The sequence below is a fragment of the Pristiophorus japonicus genome, chromosome 5, assembly GCF_044704955.1.
Source record: "Pristiophorus japonicus isolate sPriJap1 chromosome 5, sPriJap1.hap1, whole genome shotgun sequence".
NCBI lineage: Eukaryota > Metazoa > Chordata > Chondrichthyes > Pristiophoridae > Pristiophorus > Pristiophorus japonicus.
Genome location: NC_091981.1, coordinates 124,611,942 through 124,628,770, shown reverse-complemented (window position 1 = coordinate 124,628,770; position 16,829 = coordinate 124,611,942). Strand labels below are relative to the sequence as shown.

General features: G+C 44.1%; 1 pseudogene; it reads right to left on the bottom strand.

Moving 5' to 3' along the window:
* Positions 1-15,804: 15,804 nt before the first annotated feature.
* Positions 15,805-16,043, bottom strand: LOC139264869 (U2 spliceosomal RNA; annotated as a pseudogene).
* Positions 16,044-16,829: the final 786 nt, after the last annotated feature.

Genomic DNA, 16,829 nt, shown 5'->3' with positions numbered 1-16,829 from the left:
AAGGGAAGGTGGCTCAACCGTGGCTATCAAGGGAAATCAGGGATAGTATTAAAGCCAAGGAAGTGGCATACAAATTGGCCAGAAATAGCAGCGAACCTGGGGACTGGGAGAAATTTAGAACTCAGCAGAGGAGGACAAAGGGTTTGATTAGGGCAGGGAAAATGGAGTATGAGAAGAAGCTTGCAGGGAACATTAAGACGGATTGCAAAAGTTTCCATAGATATGTAAAGAGAAAAAGGTTAGTAAAGACAAACGTAGGTCCTCTGCAGTCAGAATCAGGGGAAGTCATAACGGGGAACAAAGAAATGGCGGACCAATTGAACAAGTACTTTGGTTCGGTATTCACGAAGGAGGACACGAACAACCTTCCGGTTATAAAAGGGGTCGGGGGGTCTAGTAAGGAGGAGGAACTGAGGGAAATCCTTATTAGCCGGGAAATTGTGTTGGGGAAATTGATGGGATTGAAGGCCGATAAATCCCCAGGGCCTGATGGACTGCATCCCAGAGTACTTAAGGAGGTGGCCTTGGAAATAGTGGATGCGTTGACAGTCATTTTCCAACATTCCATTGACTCTGGATCAGTTCCTATGGAGTGGAGGGTAGCCAATGTAACCCCACTTTTTAAAAAAGGAGGGAGAGAGAAAACAGGGAATTATAGACCGGTCAGCCTGACATCGGTAGTGGGTAAAATGATGGAATCAATTATTAAGGATGTCATTGCAGTGCATTTGGAAAGAGGTGACATGATAGGTCCAAGTCAGCATGGATTTGTGAAAGGGAAATCATGCTTGACAAATCTTCTGGAATTTTTTGAGGATGTTTCCAGTAGAGTGGATAAGGGAGAACCAGTTGATGTGGTATATTTGGACTTTCAGAAGGCGTTCGACAAGGTCCCACACAAGAGATTAATGTTCAAAGTTAAAGCACATGGGATTGGGGGTAGTGTACTGACATGAATTGAGAACTGGTTGTCAGACAGGAAGCAAAGATTAGGAGTAAATGGGTACTTTTCAGAATGGCAGGCAGTGACTAGCGGGGTACCGCAAGGTTCTGTGCTGGGGCCCCAGCTGTTTACACTGTACATTAATGATTTAGATGAGGGGATTAAATGTAGTATCTCCAAATTTGCGGATGACACTAAGTTGGGTGGCAGTGTGAGCTGCGAGGAGGATGCTGTGAGGCTGCAGAGCGACTTGGATAGGTGAGGTGAGTGGGCAAATGCATGGCAGATGAAGTATAATGTGGATAAATGTGAGGTTATCCACTTTGGTGGTAAAAACAGAGAGACAGACTATTATCTGAATGGTGACAGATTAGGAAAAGGGGAGGTGCAAAGAGACCTGGGTGTCATGGTACATCAGTCATTGAAGGTTGGCATGCAGGTGCAGCAGGCGGTTAAGAAAGCAAATGGCATGTTGGCCTTCATAGCAAGGGGATTTGAGTACAGGGGCAGGGAGGTGTTACTACAGTTGTACAGGGCATTGGTGAGGCCACACCTGGAGTATTGTGTACAGTTTTGGTCTCCTAACCTGAGGAAGGACATTCTTGCTATTGAGGGAGTGCAGCGAAGGTTCACCAGACTGATTCCCGGGATGGCGGGACTGACCTATCAAGAAAGACTGGATCAACTGGGCTTGTATTCACTGGAGTTCAGAAGAATGAGAGGGGACCTCATAGAAACATTTAAAATTCTGACGGGGTTAGACAGGTTAGATGCAGGAAGAATGTTCCCAATGTTGGGGAAGTCCAGAACCAGAGGTCACAGTCTAAGGATAAGGGGTAAGCCATTTAGGACCGAGATGCGGAGGAACTTCTTCACCCAGAGAGTGGTGAACCTGTGGAATTCTCTACCACAGAAAGTTGTTGAGGCCAATCCACTAAATATATTCAAAAAGGAGTTAGATGAGGTCCTTACTACTAGGGGGATCAAGGGGTATGGCGAGAAAGCAGGAATGGGGTACTGAAGTTGAATGTTCAGCCATGAACTCATTGAATGGCGGTGCAGGCTAGAAGGGCCGAATGGCCTACTCCTGCACCTATTTTCTATGTTTCTATGTTTCTATGTCAGTCCCGCCATCCCGGGAATCAGTCTGGTGAACCTTCGTTGCACTCCCTCAATAGCAAGAATGTCCTTCCTCAAGTTAAGAGACCAAAACTGTACACAATACTCCAGGTGTGGCCTCACCAAGGCCCTGTACAACTGTATCAACACCTCCCTGCCCCTGTACTCAAATCCCCTCGCTATGAAGGCCAACATGCCATTTTTTTTCTTAACCGCCTGCTGTATCTGCATGCCAACCTTCAATGACTGATGTACCATGACACCCTGGTCTCGTTGCACCTCCCCTTTTCCTAATCTGTCACCATTCAGAAAATAATCTGTCTCTCTGTTTTTACCACCAAAGTGGATAACCTCACATTTATCCACATTATACTTCATCTGCCATGCATTTGCCCACTCACCTAACCTATCCAAGTCACTCTGCAGCCTCATAGCATCCTCCTCGTAGCTCACACTGCCACCCAACTTAGTGTCATCCGCAAATTTGGAGATACTACGTTTAACCCCCTCGCCTAAATCATTAATGTACAGTGAAAACAGCTGGGGCCCCAGCACAGAACCTTGCGGTACCCCACTCGTCACTGCCTGCCATTCTGAAAAGTACCCATTTACTCCTGCTCTCTGCTTCCTGTCTGCCAACCAGTTCTCAATCCATGTCAGCACACTACCCCTATCTCTGAGTCCTGGCTGCGTTTCCCTTTAAATAACGCCCGGGCTGTTTCTCCATCTTGTGCAGTCCAACATTTTCGGGTGTCATCGACGCCAGCCATGAAGTGATGTAATAAAAGTGAATGTGGCGAGAGGGGTGCCAAGGGGGTGTTGTACACGTACTAACATCATGATTTCCATGGCGTTAGCCGGCGGGAGGTTACGTTTTAATGCCCTTAGAAAATGACCACTAAATTTTGTGGCAGGTGTCAACAGCACCCAGTGCCACTTCCAACCTCCTTATGCCCACTTAACACCTAATGTTATCAGCCGGCTTTAACAACCGAATATTGACCTTTATAAATGTTCTCCCAAGTAACTTTCTGAGGCATACCCAGCTCTTGCCTTATGTGCAGTTTTAGTCACATTTTGAAAGAAATAGGACGTTCGCTGATATAAATGCATTCCTGTCGCACATTTGCTGAAGATTTGGAAATAAATTACGGGGTGAAGTTGGTATGGTAATGGGCCTTAAATCCCGGTTCTAGGTTTCCCGAGGGCACTCGCCTGAAAATAAGAAAACAGATCCGCACCTACTTTTTTCTCCTGCACCCTCCAGCGATTCCAGTCGGAGACCTCCTCTTCCTGTGCATCGGAGCGCATTCACGTCTTGGAGATGCGGAGGGCGAAGCTGGAGTCACATGTCACTGGTCAGCCAATAAAGGTACAGTATTCTCATTCATAATAATGGGAACTCCGTAAGTAGGAGTTCTCATTATTATGAATGAGAACCGCTCCCCCCCCGCCCCCAAACACCAAACACAAATAAAAAATAAAAAAAACACCTCACACATTTAACATTAATTTAAATTAAAGTTAATGAAATGTGTTAGAAAAAAGTATATATTTTTCAGATTTTTTTAAAGTGTTGTAATTAGGGTTTAAAATAAACTTACCTTAGCGGACAGGGTTTTTAACATAAAAATGTGTTTTTAAATTTTATATTTATATGTTTTTTATATGTTTTAAAACTCTTACACTGGTAACAGTCAGCTATGTGCCTGCTTTCACCAGGCGCAAGAGTTTTAAGGACGTTCGCTGGGCAAGAGATGGGCAAATAGCGCAATCTTGCCCATGCAAATGTCATGGTTGCCGATCGGAAAACCTGGTGAAGCTGGAATTTCAGGTCCAATGTGTTTTGCTTAATTTATAAAATTGCACTGAAAATTATAGCAAGTTCTGAGATGTCACCTTCCCTGATTATTCAAATGACCCATACTGGCGATTTAGGACAGGGCTTAATGGGGATGGAAGTGCCGTTCTGTTGCAGTGCGTTGGAATAGTCAAGACTAGAGGTAACAAAGACATGGATGTGTTATGATGTGGAGTATGACAAAGACACTCAACACAGGCCTGTTGTGGAGAAAAGAATTGTTTAATTGCTTGATCAAGGGAGACACGGTTTCCATCAGTTCCTTAACTGGGTGCCTTCCAAACCATTCTCTTCAAACACTTTAGGAGTTGCTCCTTTATACAGAATTATTTGCAAAGTCATCATTTACATTATCATTGGTCAGTCTTTCTACTGCATGACAATTTTCGCTTTGATACAGCTTGCTAATTTTAACTTTGTTAATTGTTCCAATATCGTCCTTGGGTATGAACAGATGCATCCTGCATCCTGCCTGCTGCCAATAACAGGAACTTACTTCCTAGACGTAAGACCTTCGTTCTGAATAACATAGAAACATAGAAAATAGGTGCAGGAGTAGACCATTTGGCCCTTCTAGCCTGCACCGCCATTCAATGAGTTCATGGCTGAACATTCAACTTCAGTACCCCATTCCTGCTTTCTCGCCATACCCCTTGATCCCCCTAGTAGTAAGGACCTCATCTAACTCCTTTTTGAATATATTTAGTGAATTGGCCTCAACAACTTTCTGTGGTAGAGAATTCCACAGGTTCACCACTCTCTGGGTGAAGAAGTTCCTCCGCATCTCGGTCCTAAATGGCTTACCCCTTATCCTTAGACTGTGACCTCTGGTTCTGGACTTCCCCAACATTGGGAACATTCTTCCTGCATCTAACCTGTCTAACCCCGTCAGAATTTTAAATGTTTCTATGAGGTCCCCTCTCATTCTTCTGAACTCCAGTGAATACAAGCCCAGTTGATCCAGTCTTTCTTGATAGGTCAGTCCCGCCATCCCGGGAATCAGTCTGGTGAACCTTCGCTGCACTTCCTCAATTGCAAGAATGTCCTTCCTCAGGTTAGGAGACCAAAACTGTACACAATACTCCAGGTGTGGCCTCACCAATGCCCTGTACAACTGTAGCAACACCTCCCTGCCCCTGTACTCAAATCCCCTTGCTATGAAGGCCAACATGCCATTTGCTTTCTTAACCGCCTGCTGCACCTGCATGCCAACCTTCAATGACTGATGTACCATGACACCCAGGTCTCTTTGCACCTCCCCTTTTCCTAATCTGTCACCATTCAGATAATAGTCTGTCTCTCTGTTTTTACCACCAAAGTGGATAACCTCACATTTATCCACATTATACTTCATCTGCCATGCATTTGCCCACTCACCTAACCTATCCAAGTCGCTCTGCAGCCTCACAGCATCCTCCTCGCAGCTCACACTGCCACCCAACTTAGTGTCATCCGCAAATTTGGAGATACTACATTTAATCCCCTCATCTAAATCATTAATGTACAGTGTAAACAGCTGGGGCCCCAGCACAGAACCTTGCGGTACCCCACTAGTCACTGCCTGCCATTCTGAAAAGTACCCATTTACTCCTACTCTTTGCTTCCTGTCTGACAACCAGTTCTCAATCCATGTCAGTACACTACCCCCAATCCCATGTGCTCTAACTTTGCACATCAATCTCTTGTGTGGGACCTTGTCGAACGCCTTCTGAAAGTCCAAATATATCACATCAACTGGTTCTCCCTTATCCACTCTACTGGAAACATCCTCAAAAAATTCCAGAAGATTTGTCAAGCATGATTTCCCTTTCACAAATCCATGCTGACTTGGACCTATCATGTCACCTCTTTCCAAATGCACTTCTATTACATCCTTAATAATTGATTCCATCATTTTACCCACTACCGATGTCAGGCTGACCGGTCTATAATTCCCTGTTTTCTCTCTCCCTCCTTTTTTAAAAACGGGAACTTACACCATTGTTCTACAGTTGCACCTGATAATTTTGACACATAAGCAGATTGTATTTTTGCCTTACTAATATAAAACGTGTTTAACTCTTTAATTCCCCCTTCAATCCCCCCTTTGATCATACGGTTATTCTATTAACCCACCGTGACTAATCTTTTTACCTTACTAGACTTGTGTGTCTCCCACCCCAATTTAATTGATCAGGCACGATAGGATTGGGACACTCATGACTTATATCAGGTATTTGTGTTGGTTTGATTCGTCTCCCCTGTTACTTACTTTCAGCAAAGGCTTCCTTTCATATTTCTGAGCGGCGTTTACCAGCGCTTTCATCCTTCTCCTCCTACATCTAAAGCACCATTCAGACAGTAACATAAGTACGATCAACATCTGCACTATCACTAATACATGTGATATAATTCTTATCCAAGGGTGTACATGAACGTTAAGTCCAAAATTCCATAGTCGTATATACCATGGTTGACTGGCCAGCACTTTCTTTGTGTCCTTTTGCAGCTTAACAATCTTTTTCAACAGGATGATGTATTTTTGTCATTGCACATGGACATTCTTCTCCAACGCTGTCTGTTCCTCACTTAGTTTGGGAATGGGTTTTCCCTGAGGCTCTTCGAAGCCCTCGTACCCCGCCTTTATAGTGTCTACCACCGTTCCATTGACAGTTTCTTCTTTTAATTCTGGGTATATAATATGTCCCTGAATATTAACCTCTTCTCTGGTCATGAAGCAAAAGACGGTGGTAGTGATGGGGCAGTGCGTTACTCCTCCCACAGTCATGTTAGTGGCTGTGGTGCTGATACAGCATTGCCCGTTACTTCGTGGTGCTGCTATTGTCTTGGAATTCATCATCAGTGGGGTTATGCTCAGGACGCATCCTACTGTGCGGCTGTATCCACAGTTATCTTGATCAAATTTGGGATGTTCTCAGCACAAAACAACTTGGTTATTCTTACAACAATCTTTAATGCACACACCCTTAGTATCATCTCCCTTCTTAATAATGTATTGGTGCAGTTTGTGGTTTCTGACCCGTGTTTGGTTTCTTATTACTCCTATATTATCAACTTTATACAGGAGGTTTCCCTTGGTTACATCATATTGTGGTATTGACAGTACAAATCCGATTATATTCTGATGACCAGTTACACAATTAGCTTTAGGAACCCATGCATGGCTGTTTCGCCGGATTTCACAGGCGTCTGTTTCCCTTTTTCTCAAGGTCCATTCCCTGAATACATCATTGGTTATCCAATCTGGGAACTCCCCATTTTGTAGCTGTTCTAAGTTATGTTCCACTGTACTTAACGTCCATGATCCATACCCGGCGCATACCGCGGCGTTTCGTCTGCTTTCGCTATTATACTTTTGGTTCGCGTTTATTAAATTAATTGTCTTGGCATGATCCCTTAGTGTGTGGGCCATTTGTAACAATTCTCGTTCAGCCCTATCTCCCTTTTGGGCCTGCATTTTCTCATTATCATTTCCCCTTTCCAGCAACAACTTTAGGGTTTGGGTGAGTGTGACAACCTGCTCTTCTACTATCTGGAGATCTATAGTGTTTACTGTGGCTACGCCTGCCGCATATCCCGCGACCATTATTTCTAATTTCCCCCTTTTTTGTCTAACCTTCTCTTTTAATGTGATAAACCTCAGGGTCTTAGATTCAGGTCCATCTAAGGCCCACAGTGTCAGATTCCTATGCATGCTTAGTGCTTATGACCCGCAGAAACTGGGGGTTGTTAGATAGGTCAGATTTAGAAATATCGTGATTATCTTCTGGCGTACTCCAAAATGTATTATCATTTCCTTCATGTATTTCATTACCAACCCCGCTTTGGCCCCCTTTGTTATGTGAAACATAGAAACATAGAAAATAGGTGGAGGAGTAGGCCATTCGGCCCTTCGAGCCTGCACCACCATTCAATAAGATCATGGCTGATCATTCACCTCAGTACCCCATTCCTGCTTTCTCTCCATACCCCTTGATCCCTTTAGCCATAAGGGCCATATCTAACTATCTAACTCCCTCTTGAATATATCTAACAAACTGGCCTCAACAACTCTCTGCGGTAGAGAATTCCACAGGTTAACAAATCTCTGAGTGAAGACGTTTCTCCTCATCTCGGTCCTAAATGGCTTACCCCTTATCCTTAGACTGTGACCTCTGGTTCTGGACTTCCTCAATATCGGGAACATTCTTCCTGCATCTAACCTGTCCAGTCCCATCAGAATTTTATATGTTTCGATGAGATCCCCTCTCATTCTTCTTAACTCCAGTGAATACAGGCCCAGTCGATCCAATCTTTCCTCATATGTTAGTCCTGCCATCCCGGGAATCAGTCTGGTGAACCTTCGCTGCACTCCTTCAATAGGAAGAACATCCTTCCTCAGATTAGGAGACCAAAACTGAACACAACATTCAAGGTGAGGCCTCACCAAGACCCTGTACAACTGCAGTAAGACCTCCCTGCTACTATACTCAAATCCCCTAGCCATGAAGGCCAACATGCCATTTGCTTTCTTCACCGCCTGCTGTACCTGCATGCCAACTTTCAATGACTGATGTACCATGACATCCAGGTCTCCTCTTTTCCTAATCTGCCGCCATTTAGATAATAGTCTGCCTTCCTGTTTTTGCCACCAAAGTGGATAACCTCACATTTATCCGCATTATACTGCATCTGCCATGCATTTGCCCACTCACCTAACCTGTCCAAGTCATCCTGCAGCCTCTTAGCATCCTCCTCACAGCTCACACTGCCACCCAGCTTAGTGTCATCTGCAAACTTGAAGATATTACACTCAATTCCTTCATCTAAATCATTGATGTATAGTGTAGGCGGTCCCAGCTCTGAGCCCTGCGGCACTCCACTAGTCACTGCCTCCTATTCTGAAAAGGACCCGTTTATCCCGACTCTCTGCTTCCTGTCTGCCAACAAGTTCTCTATCCACATCAGTACATTACCCCCATTACCATGTGCTTTAATTTTGCATACCAATCTCTTGTGTGGGACCTTGTCAAATGACTTTTGAATGTACAAATACACCACATCCACTGGTTCTCCCTTGTCCACTTTACTAGTTACATCCTCAAAAAATTCTAGATGATTTGTCAAGCATGACTTCCCTTTCATAAATCCCTGCTGACTTGGACCAATCCTATCACTGCTTTCCAAATGTGCTACTATTTCATCTTCAATAATTGATCCCAACATTTTCCTCACTACCGATGTCAGGCTATAATTCCCTGTTTTCTCTCTCCCTCCTTTTTAAAAAAGTAGTGTTAAATTAGATAACTTCCAGTCGATAGACTGTTGGAAAATGATCACCAATGCATCCACTATTTTTAGGGCCACTTCCTTAAGTACTCTGGGATGCAGACTATCAGGCCCTGGGAATTTATCGGCCTTCAATCCCATCAATTTCCCCAACACAATTTCCTGACTAATAAGGATTTCCTTCAGTTCCTCCTCGCTAGAACCCCGATCCCCTTGTATTTCCGGAAGGTTATTTCTGTCTTCCTTTGTGAAGACAGAACCAAAGTGTTTGTTCAATTGGTCTGCCATTTCTTTGTTCCCCATTATAAATTCACTTGAATCTGACTAATCTCAGATCTCACTAATCTTTTTCTCTTCACATATCTATAGAAGTGATTGCAGTCAGTTTTTATGTTCCCAACAAGCTTCCTCTCATACTCTATTTTCCCCTCCTAATTAAACCCTTTGTCCTCCTCTGCTGAATTTTGAATTTCTCCCAATCCTCAGGTTTGCTGCTTTTTCTGGTCAATTTATATGCCTCTTCCTTGGATTTAACACGATCCTTACTTTCCCTTGTTAGCCACGGTTGAGCCACCTTCCCCATTTTATTTTTATGCCAGACAGGGATGTACAATTGTTGAAGTTCATCCATGTGATCTTTAAATATCTGCCATTGCCTATCCACCGTCAACCCTTTAAGTATCATTTGCCAGTCTATTCTCGCCAATTCACGTCTCATACCATCGAAGTTACCTTTCATTAAGTTCAGGACCCTAGCCTCTGAATTAACTGTGTCACTCTCCATCTTAATAAAGAATTTTACCATATTATGATCACTCTTCCCCAAGGGGCCTCACACAACAAGATTTCTAAATAGCCCTTTCTCATTATACATCACCCAGTCTAGGATGGCCAGCCCTCTAATTGGTTCCTCGACATATTGGTCTCGAAAACCATCCCTAATATATGCCAGGAAATCCTCCTCCACCGTATTGCTACCAGTTTGGTTCGCCCAATCTATATGTAGATTAAAGTCGTCCATGATAACTTTATTGCATGCATCCCTAATTTCTTGTTTGATGCTGTCCCCAACCTCACTACTACTGTTTGGTGGTCTGTACACAACTCTCACTAGCGTTTTCTGCCCATTGGTATTCCGCATCTCTACCCATACAGATTCCACATCATCCAAGCTAATGTCCTTCCTTGCTATTGCGTTAATTTCCTCTTTAACCAGCAATGCTTTCTGTCTCTCCTTCCTGAATGTTGACTACCCATGGATGTTGAGTTCCCAGCCTTGATCACCCTGGAGCCATGGCTCCGTAAACCCAAATCTATCATATTCGTTAATAGCTGCTCGTGCAGTTAATTCATCCACTTTATTACAAATACTCCTCGCATTGAGGCAAAGGGCCTTCAGCCTTGTCTTTTTAACACACTTTGCCCCTTTAGAATTTTGCTGTAATGTGGCCTTTTTTGCTTTTTGCCTTGGGTTTCTCTGTCCTCCAGTTTTACTTTTTTTCTTTCTATCTTTTGCTTGTGCCCCCATTTTACTTCCCTCTGTCTCCCTGCATAGGTTCCCATCCCCCTTTCATATTAGTTTAACCCATCCCCAACAGCACTAACAAACACTCCCCCTCGGACATTGGTTCCGGTCCTACCCAGGTGCAGACCGTCCGGTTTGTACTGGTCCCACCTCCCCCAGAACCGATTCCAATGTCCCAGGAATTTGAATCCCTCCCTGCTGTACCACTCCTCAAGCCACATATTCACCTTAGCTATCATGCTATTTCTACTCTGATTAGCATGTGGCAGTGGTAGCAATCCTGAGATTACTACCCTTGCAACCCTGCTTTTTAATTTAACTCCTCGCTCCCTAAATTCAGCGTGCAGGACCTCATCCCGTTTTTTAACTGTATCGTTGGTACCTATATGCACTGCGACAACTGGCTGTTCACCCTCCCCCTCCAAAATGTCCTGCAGCCACTCCGAGACATCCTTGACCCTTGCACCAGGAAGGCAACATACCATCCTGGAGTCTCGATTGCGGTCGCAGAAACGCCTAACTATTCCCCTGACAATAGAATCCCCTACCACTATAACTCTCCCATTCTTTTTCCTACCTTCCTGTGCAGCAGAGCCACCCATGGTGCCGTGAACTTGGCTGCTGCTGCCCTCACCTGATGAGTCATCCCTCCACCCCCGCAACAGCACCCAAGGTGGTGCATCTGTTTTGGAGGGGGATGACCGCAGGGGACCCCTGCACTACCTTCCTTCCGCTGCTCTGCCTGGTGGTCACCCATTCCCTATCTGCCTGAGTAACCTTTACTTGCAGTGTGACCAATGTGAGGGCACCTTGGAGTTCTCCTCTTACACAGGAACATCATTCCACCTCCTGTATGATTGTCACAACTTGTACTTCCCTCTGGCGTAGGTGATGGGCTACGAGTTTCTTCCTTGTCCTTGTAGAATCATAAAGGTGGTGGTGATCATGTTTATATACATTGTGTTGCTAAAACACATCCTGGATATTCCAGGTTTTTAGTTAGATTCTTACCATTTCTACTTCTACCGGATTGTTTGTACCATTTCTCTGGGCATGTGACCTTTCCCAGATCCATTTTATTATTGCAAATATTAATCCTGGTCCCCCGAAAAGTCCATCTATCAATGCATCCCTCCACTCCTTATATTCTTTCAGCTGGGACCAATGTTTCCATTGGCCCTCACCTTTCATATTTACGTATGCACACGTGTCTCTGCTAACCAGTACCTCATAGGGTCCGCTCTGTCGAGGGGCGAATCCAGATTTTTCTGGTAATACCCTAACCATTACCCTTGCCCCCACCTCGGGTACTACCACCGGGGTTTTTTTTTCTTTATCCCCGTCTTCCTCTTCCTGCTTATCGCGCATTTCCTGTCGCATACCTATCAACTGCTGACTCAGTTCCATCACATACTTCCTAATTCTATTGCGTAAAGGTCCTAACTCTACTCTTCCTGTAACTATTTCCTTAGGGAGTTTCATTGCTCGTCCAGTCATTAGTTCATAACGGGTGAGTCCTGTTTTGCGGTTCGGTGTAGCACGCAGTCTCATCAATATGGTGGGCAGGAGTTGCGGCCATGCCTGTCTGGTTCCCTGGACTGCTTTACTCAGGGAGGTTTTGAGGGTTCTATTCATTCTTTCTACCATTCCCGAACTCTGGGGATGGTAGGGAATGTGGAATTTCTGTTTAATATTCAGTATTTTACAAGTTTCCTTCATTACCTTTCATGTGAAATGAGTCGCTTGGTTCAAATCTATCTGAATGGGAATCCCCGATCTAGGCATTACCTCTTCCGCTTGTATACGGGCTACCGTGGTTGCGGTGCAATTGCGGGTGGCGACTGCTTCCACCCACCTTGTAAACTGGTCAATAATCACCAAGCAGTACTTCCTTCCCCTGGAGTTTATTAGGGGCCCCATAAAATCAATCTGTATGTTTTCCCATGGTCCCCGTGGGCGGGATTGGTGCGCCATCCTTATTTTTATCACTTTTCCCGGATTATGTTGGGCGCACGTAACACAGTGCTGACAATGTTTAGCAACGTCGCGCCCCAATTCCTGGCCACCACCAATCCCCTGAGATATTGGATATCATGGCGTTACGCCCGGCATGGTTAATGCCATCGTGTAACTCCATGATCATTTACAGAATGCAGGAGGGGCCAACACCTTTCCGTCCTTTCTCCACACGGAATCTATACCAGGTGATCCTCCCTTTCTCTCCCACTCTGCCCTTTCTTCCTTGTTCGTATCTGCGTGCAGTTTAAGTATGTTTATGTCCTCCTCTGTGGAAATGCTACAGACTGACTCTATTTTTATGTCTGCTGATGTGGCCGCTTCTCAAGCGGCATTGTCCGCAGCCTCATTTCCACGCTGTATTTCGTCCACTACTCATTGATGGGTCTTTACCTTTATCACTGCTGTTTGATGGCCTTGCCGCAAGAGGTAACAAACCTTTTCCTTCCCCATGCTACCATGTAGTCATGTACTACCCCAAAGGTATACCTGCTATCTGTATATATATTCACTGACTTTCCCTCTGCCAGTAATAAGGCTTCCGTCAGTGCGGTTAATTCTGCTACTTGGGCCAAAATGCCTCCATCCAGCGCTCTCTGCATCACTACTTTGAAATGCTGGTTTAATACCATCCATCCCGTACGCGGGTGGCCGTCGACGTACCGTCGGGATCCGTCCACGTACAATGTGAGGTCTGGGATTTCAAAAGGTACCTCACTCACATTCCTTGGGGAATCTTCCCATTCTAATGTGTTAAATCGTGGGGATTCCCCCTCATGAGGATTCCTTCTGCCGGGTTTTCCCCGGTGTCTCTGACTATCTTTACTGATTCATCGTGGGGCAGTAAAACAGCTTCCCACTTCACTCGGTGGACATTGGAGACAGCCCAGACCTTTCCAGTATTCAACATTTCTACCAGAGTGTGTTTGGTGTGTAAACCAATTTCACCTGTCATCACGACAGGTTCACTGACCTTGACTGCCCATGTGGCGCTGTCTAGTGCAGCAACGCATCTGGACAAGCCCGCATCTACTGGTAATTGTTGGGTTGAATAGTAAGCTATGGGTCTCATTCTGTCCCCGTGCATTTCTGTCTCTCATCAGAGAAAATGTCATTTTTAGATTGTTTCCAAACATTTTTAGTAGTTTTTTCTTCCTAAACTGTTTAGTATTATTTCTTTTAAAAAGGTTTTCAAACCCAAGATTTTCCAATACAACCAAAATGTTTATCAAGGAAAATATCTCAAAATCCCAATTCAAATACTGTACTGCCAATCTTTTTATTTAAATCTCTTTTACTAAACTAGAAGCTTTCACATCATTTAAAATAAGATTCTACACAAAGGAAAACGAGAGCGGAGTTTCCCCAGCCTGTAGCCTCAAGAAACCCACGCAGGCTTTGTTTAAAAAAGGCGTTACACTCTCCCTTCTTCTTTCTTTATCTCATTCATAGACTAAATTTATTATCTTTGAACCCCAATGTAATCAATGACTACGTGTTTTTTTTAAACAAGTAATTGGACGTCTCGGCTTGTAATAACCAAATTGAAAAGGCAGCACTTTGTTACGATATAAGACAATCGCACTTTTTCACTGTAATCCAATTAAATAATCAAATCATTTTTTTTTGCTCGTAACTTATCATCAAAATAAATCCACATCTGTGTTTCTAACTTAAAATGTCATTCAATTCTAGGTACACAATTCAACTTATTCACACTTATTTAAAACTTCCCACATCTAGGACAACACTACAAAGAGTTAAAAACTTTCAGCTCTCTGCCAGAAATAGTGGATGGAGCTAAAACAAACATACAGATGCACCATTTCTCTTTTAAAAGACCAGCTTTCAGATAAATGAAAAATTAATTAACTCCCACCTCAAATATTCTACAGTCAAGAAGACTTCCACGCAACCATTTTCACTCAATAAAGCTTATTGATTGACCACTATCAAACCTACTTTGGCCGTGTTTTTATTTTTTTGTTTCTCCCACCATAATTTTTGTTTTGCGGGGTCCTCTTTGGGACCCCATCTGTCACTTAACATAGTAACTATCTATGTTTTATGGTTGTCGGCAAAATACCTACTCAGCGAACCTCTGGCCCCTAATCTAACATATCTTTGCACGCCATCTATGTTTGGTACGTCTACCCCTCTATTGGTCCGTTGTCCCCTTTAACCTGCTTTCCTTGAACCTACGAAGCCGATCCTACTTTGATAATTACTATTGTGACCTCTCAACTACCCTCAAGTCTTTTACACCATGACAGACCTTTCTCACAAGTTCGGACACTCCAGGCGACTGACACGTTTTGCAGCAGATTATGTCGGATTTCTGAGTGGTATTTAAAATATACTCACTCGTGATGGTCTGCAAATGTCTGTCCGTCTTTCGCCCGCGTGCGTCCTGCCAGACTACGCCATTTGATGTGGAGTATGACAAAGACACTCAACACAGGCCTGTTGTGGAGAAAAGAATTATTTAATTGCTTGATCAAGGGAGACACGGTTTCCATCAGTTCCTTAACTGGGTGCCTTCCCAACCATTCTCTTCGAACACTTTAGGAGTTGCTCCTTTATACAGAATTATTTGCAAAGTCATAATTTACATTATCATTGGTCAGTCTTTCTACTGCATGACAATTTTCGCTTTGTTACAGCTTGTTAATTTTAACTTTGTTAATTGTTCCAGTATCGCCTTTGGGTATGAACAGATGCATCCTACATCCTGCCTCTTGCCAATAATAGGAACTTACTTCCTCGACATAAGACCTTCGTTTTGAATAACAAGAACTTACACCATTAATCTGCGATTGCACCTGATAAGCAGATTATGTTTTTGCCTTACTAACATAAAATGTGTTTAACTCTTTAATTCCTCCTTCAGGGTAGTTGATGGGCTGCCGATCACGTGGACTGCTTTGTCCTGCATGTTATTGCATTTCATAACTTTTTTTTTTTAAATTCGTAGCCAATCGTTCCAATTCTTTGTCAAATCACAAACGCCAGAGGTCACCTTGCACACGCCAAGGATCACTCTGCGCCAATGCTCTTAGCCAAAAGGCCTAGAGCCACTGCACCGTTCCTGGAAGTACTGCAATACCAGGTTCGTGCCATGGAGGTGGATGGGTCAGGTCCCCCACACACCTCCATGGAGGTGGATGGGTCAAGCCACCCCACCCACCTCCTGTTTCCAAAAAAGCAAGCATATACCTTCCTGATCCAGGGAGAACCACCCGGAGGTCATGGTGGCTACTCCCCTGTCAGGTCAGTTACGCATGATCTTAGCCAAAAGGCCGAGAAGCAATGTTGTTGGACTTGACTGTTTTTTTTTTTTTTAATTCGTAGCCAATCGTTCCAATTCTTTGTCAAATCACAAACGCCAGAGGTCACCTTGCACATGCCAAGGATCACTCTGCGCCAATGCTCTTAGCCAAAAGGCCTAGAGCCACTGCACCGTTCCTGGAAGTACTGCAATACCAGGTTCGTGCCATGGAGGTGGATGGGTCAGGTCCCCCACACACCTCCGTGGAGGTGGATGGGTCAACCCTCCCCACCCACCTTGTTGGACTTGACTGTTATTACAGTTGCACCCATTCAGGCAGGTGGAGAGAATTCCATCACACTTCTTATTTGTGTCTTGCAGATAATGGAGTGGCTTTAAGGTCAGTAGCAGGGCACCTAATTAGCATAGAGCAGGTGGTTACAAGTGCCACTTGTCGCATTGCTGTCATCTGTTGCCTTACGCCCTGTTCCCAATGGGAATGGTAGCATGGTGGTTATGTTACTGGACTAGTAATCCAGAGGCCTGTACTAATGTTTCAGAGATGAGAATTCAAATCTCACCATGGCAGCTGGGGAATTTTAATTCAGTGAATTAAATAAATCTGGAATAAAAAGCTAGTATCAGTAATGGTGACCTTGAAACTATCGGATTGTTGAAAAAACCCATCTAGTTCACTAATGTTCTTTAGGAAAGGAAATCTGCTGTCCTTATCTGGTCTGGCTTATATATGTAACTCCAGGCCAAAGGCCTAACTAGTGGTAAAAAAACGCTGTGAAAACAATAATATAAAAAAAAATGGATGGACCAC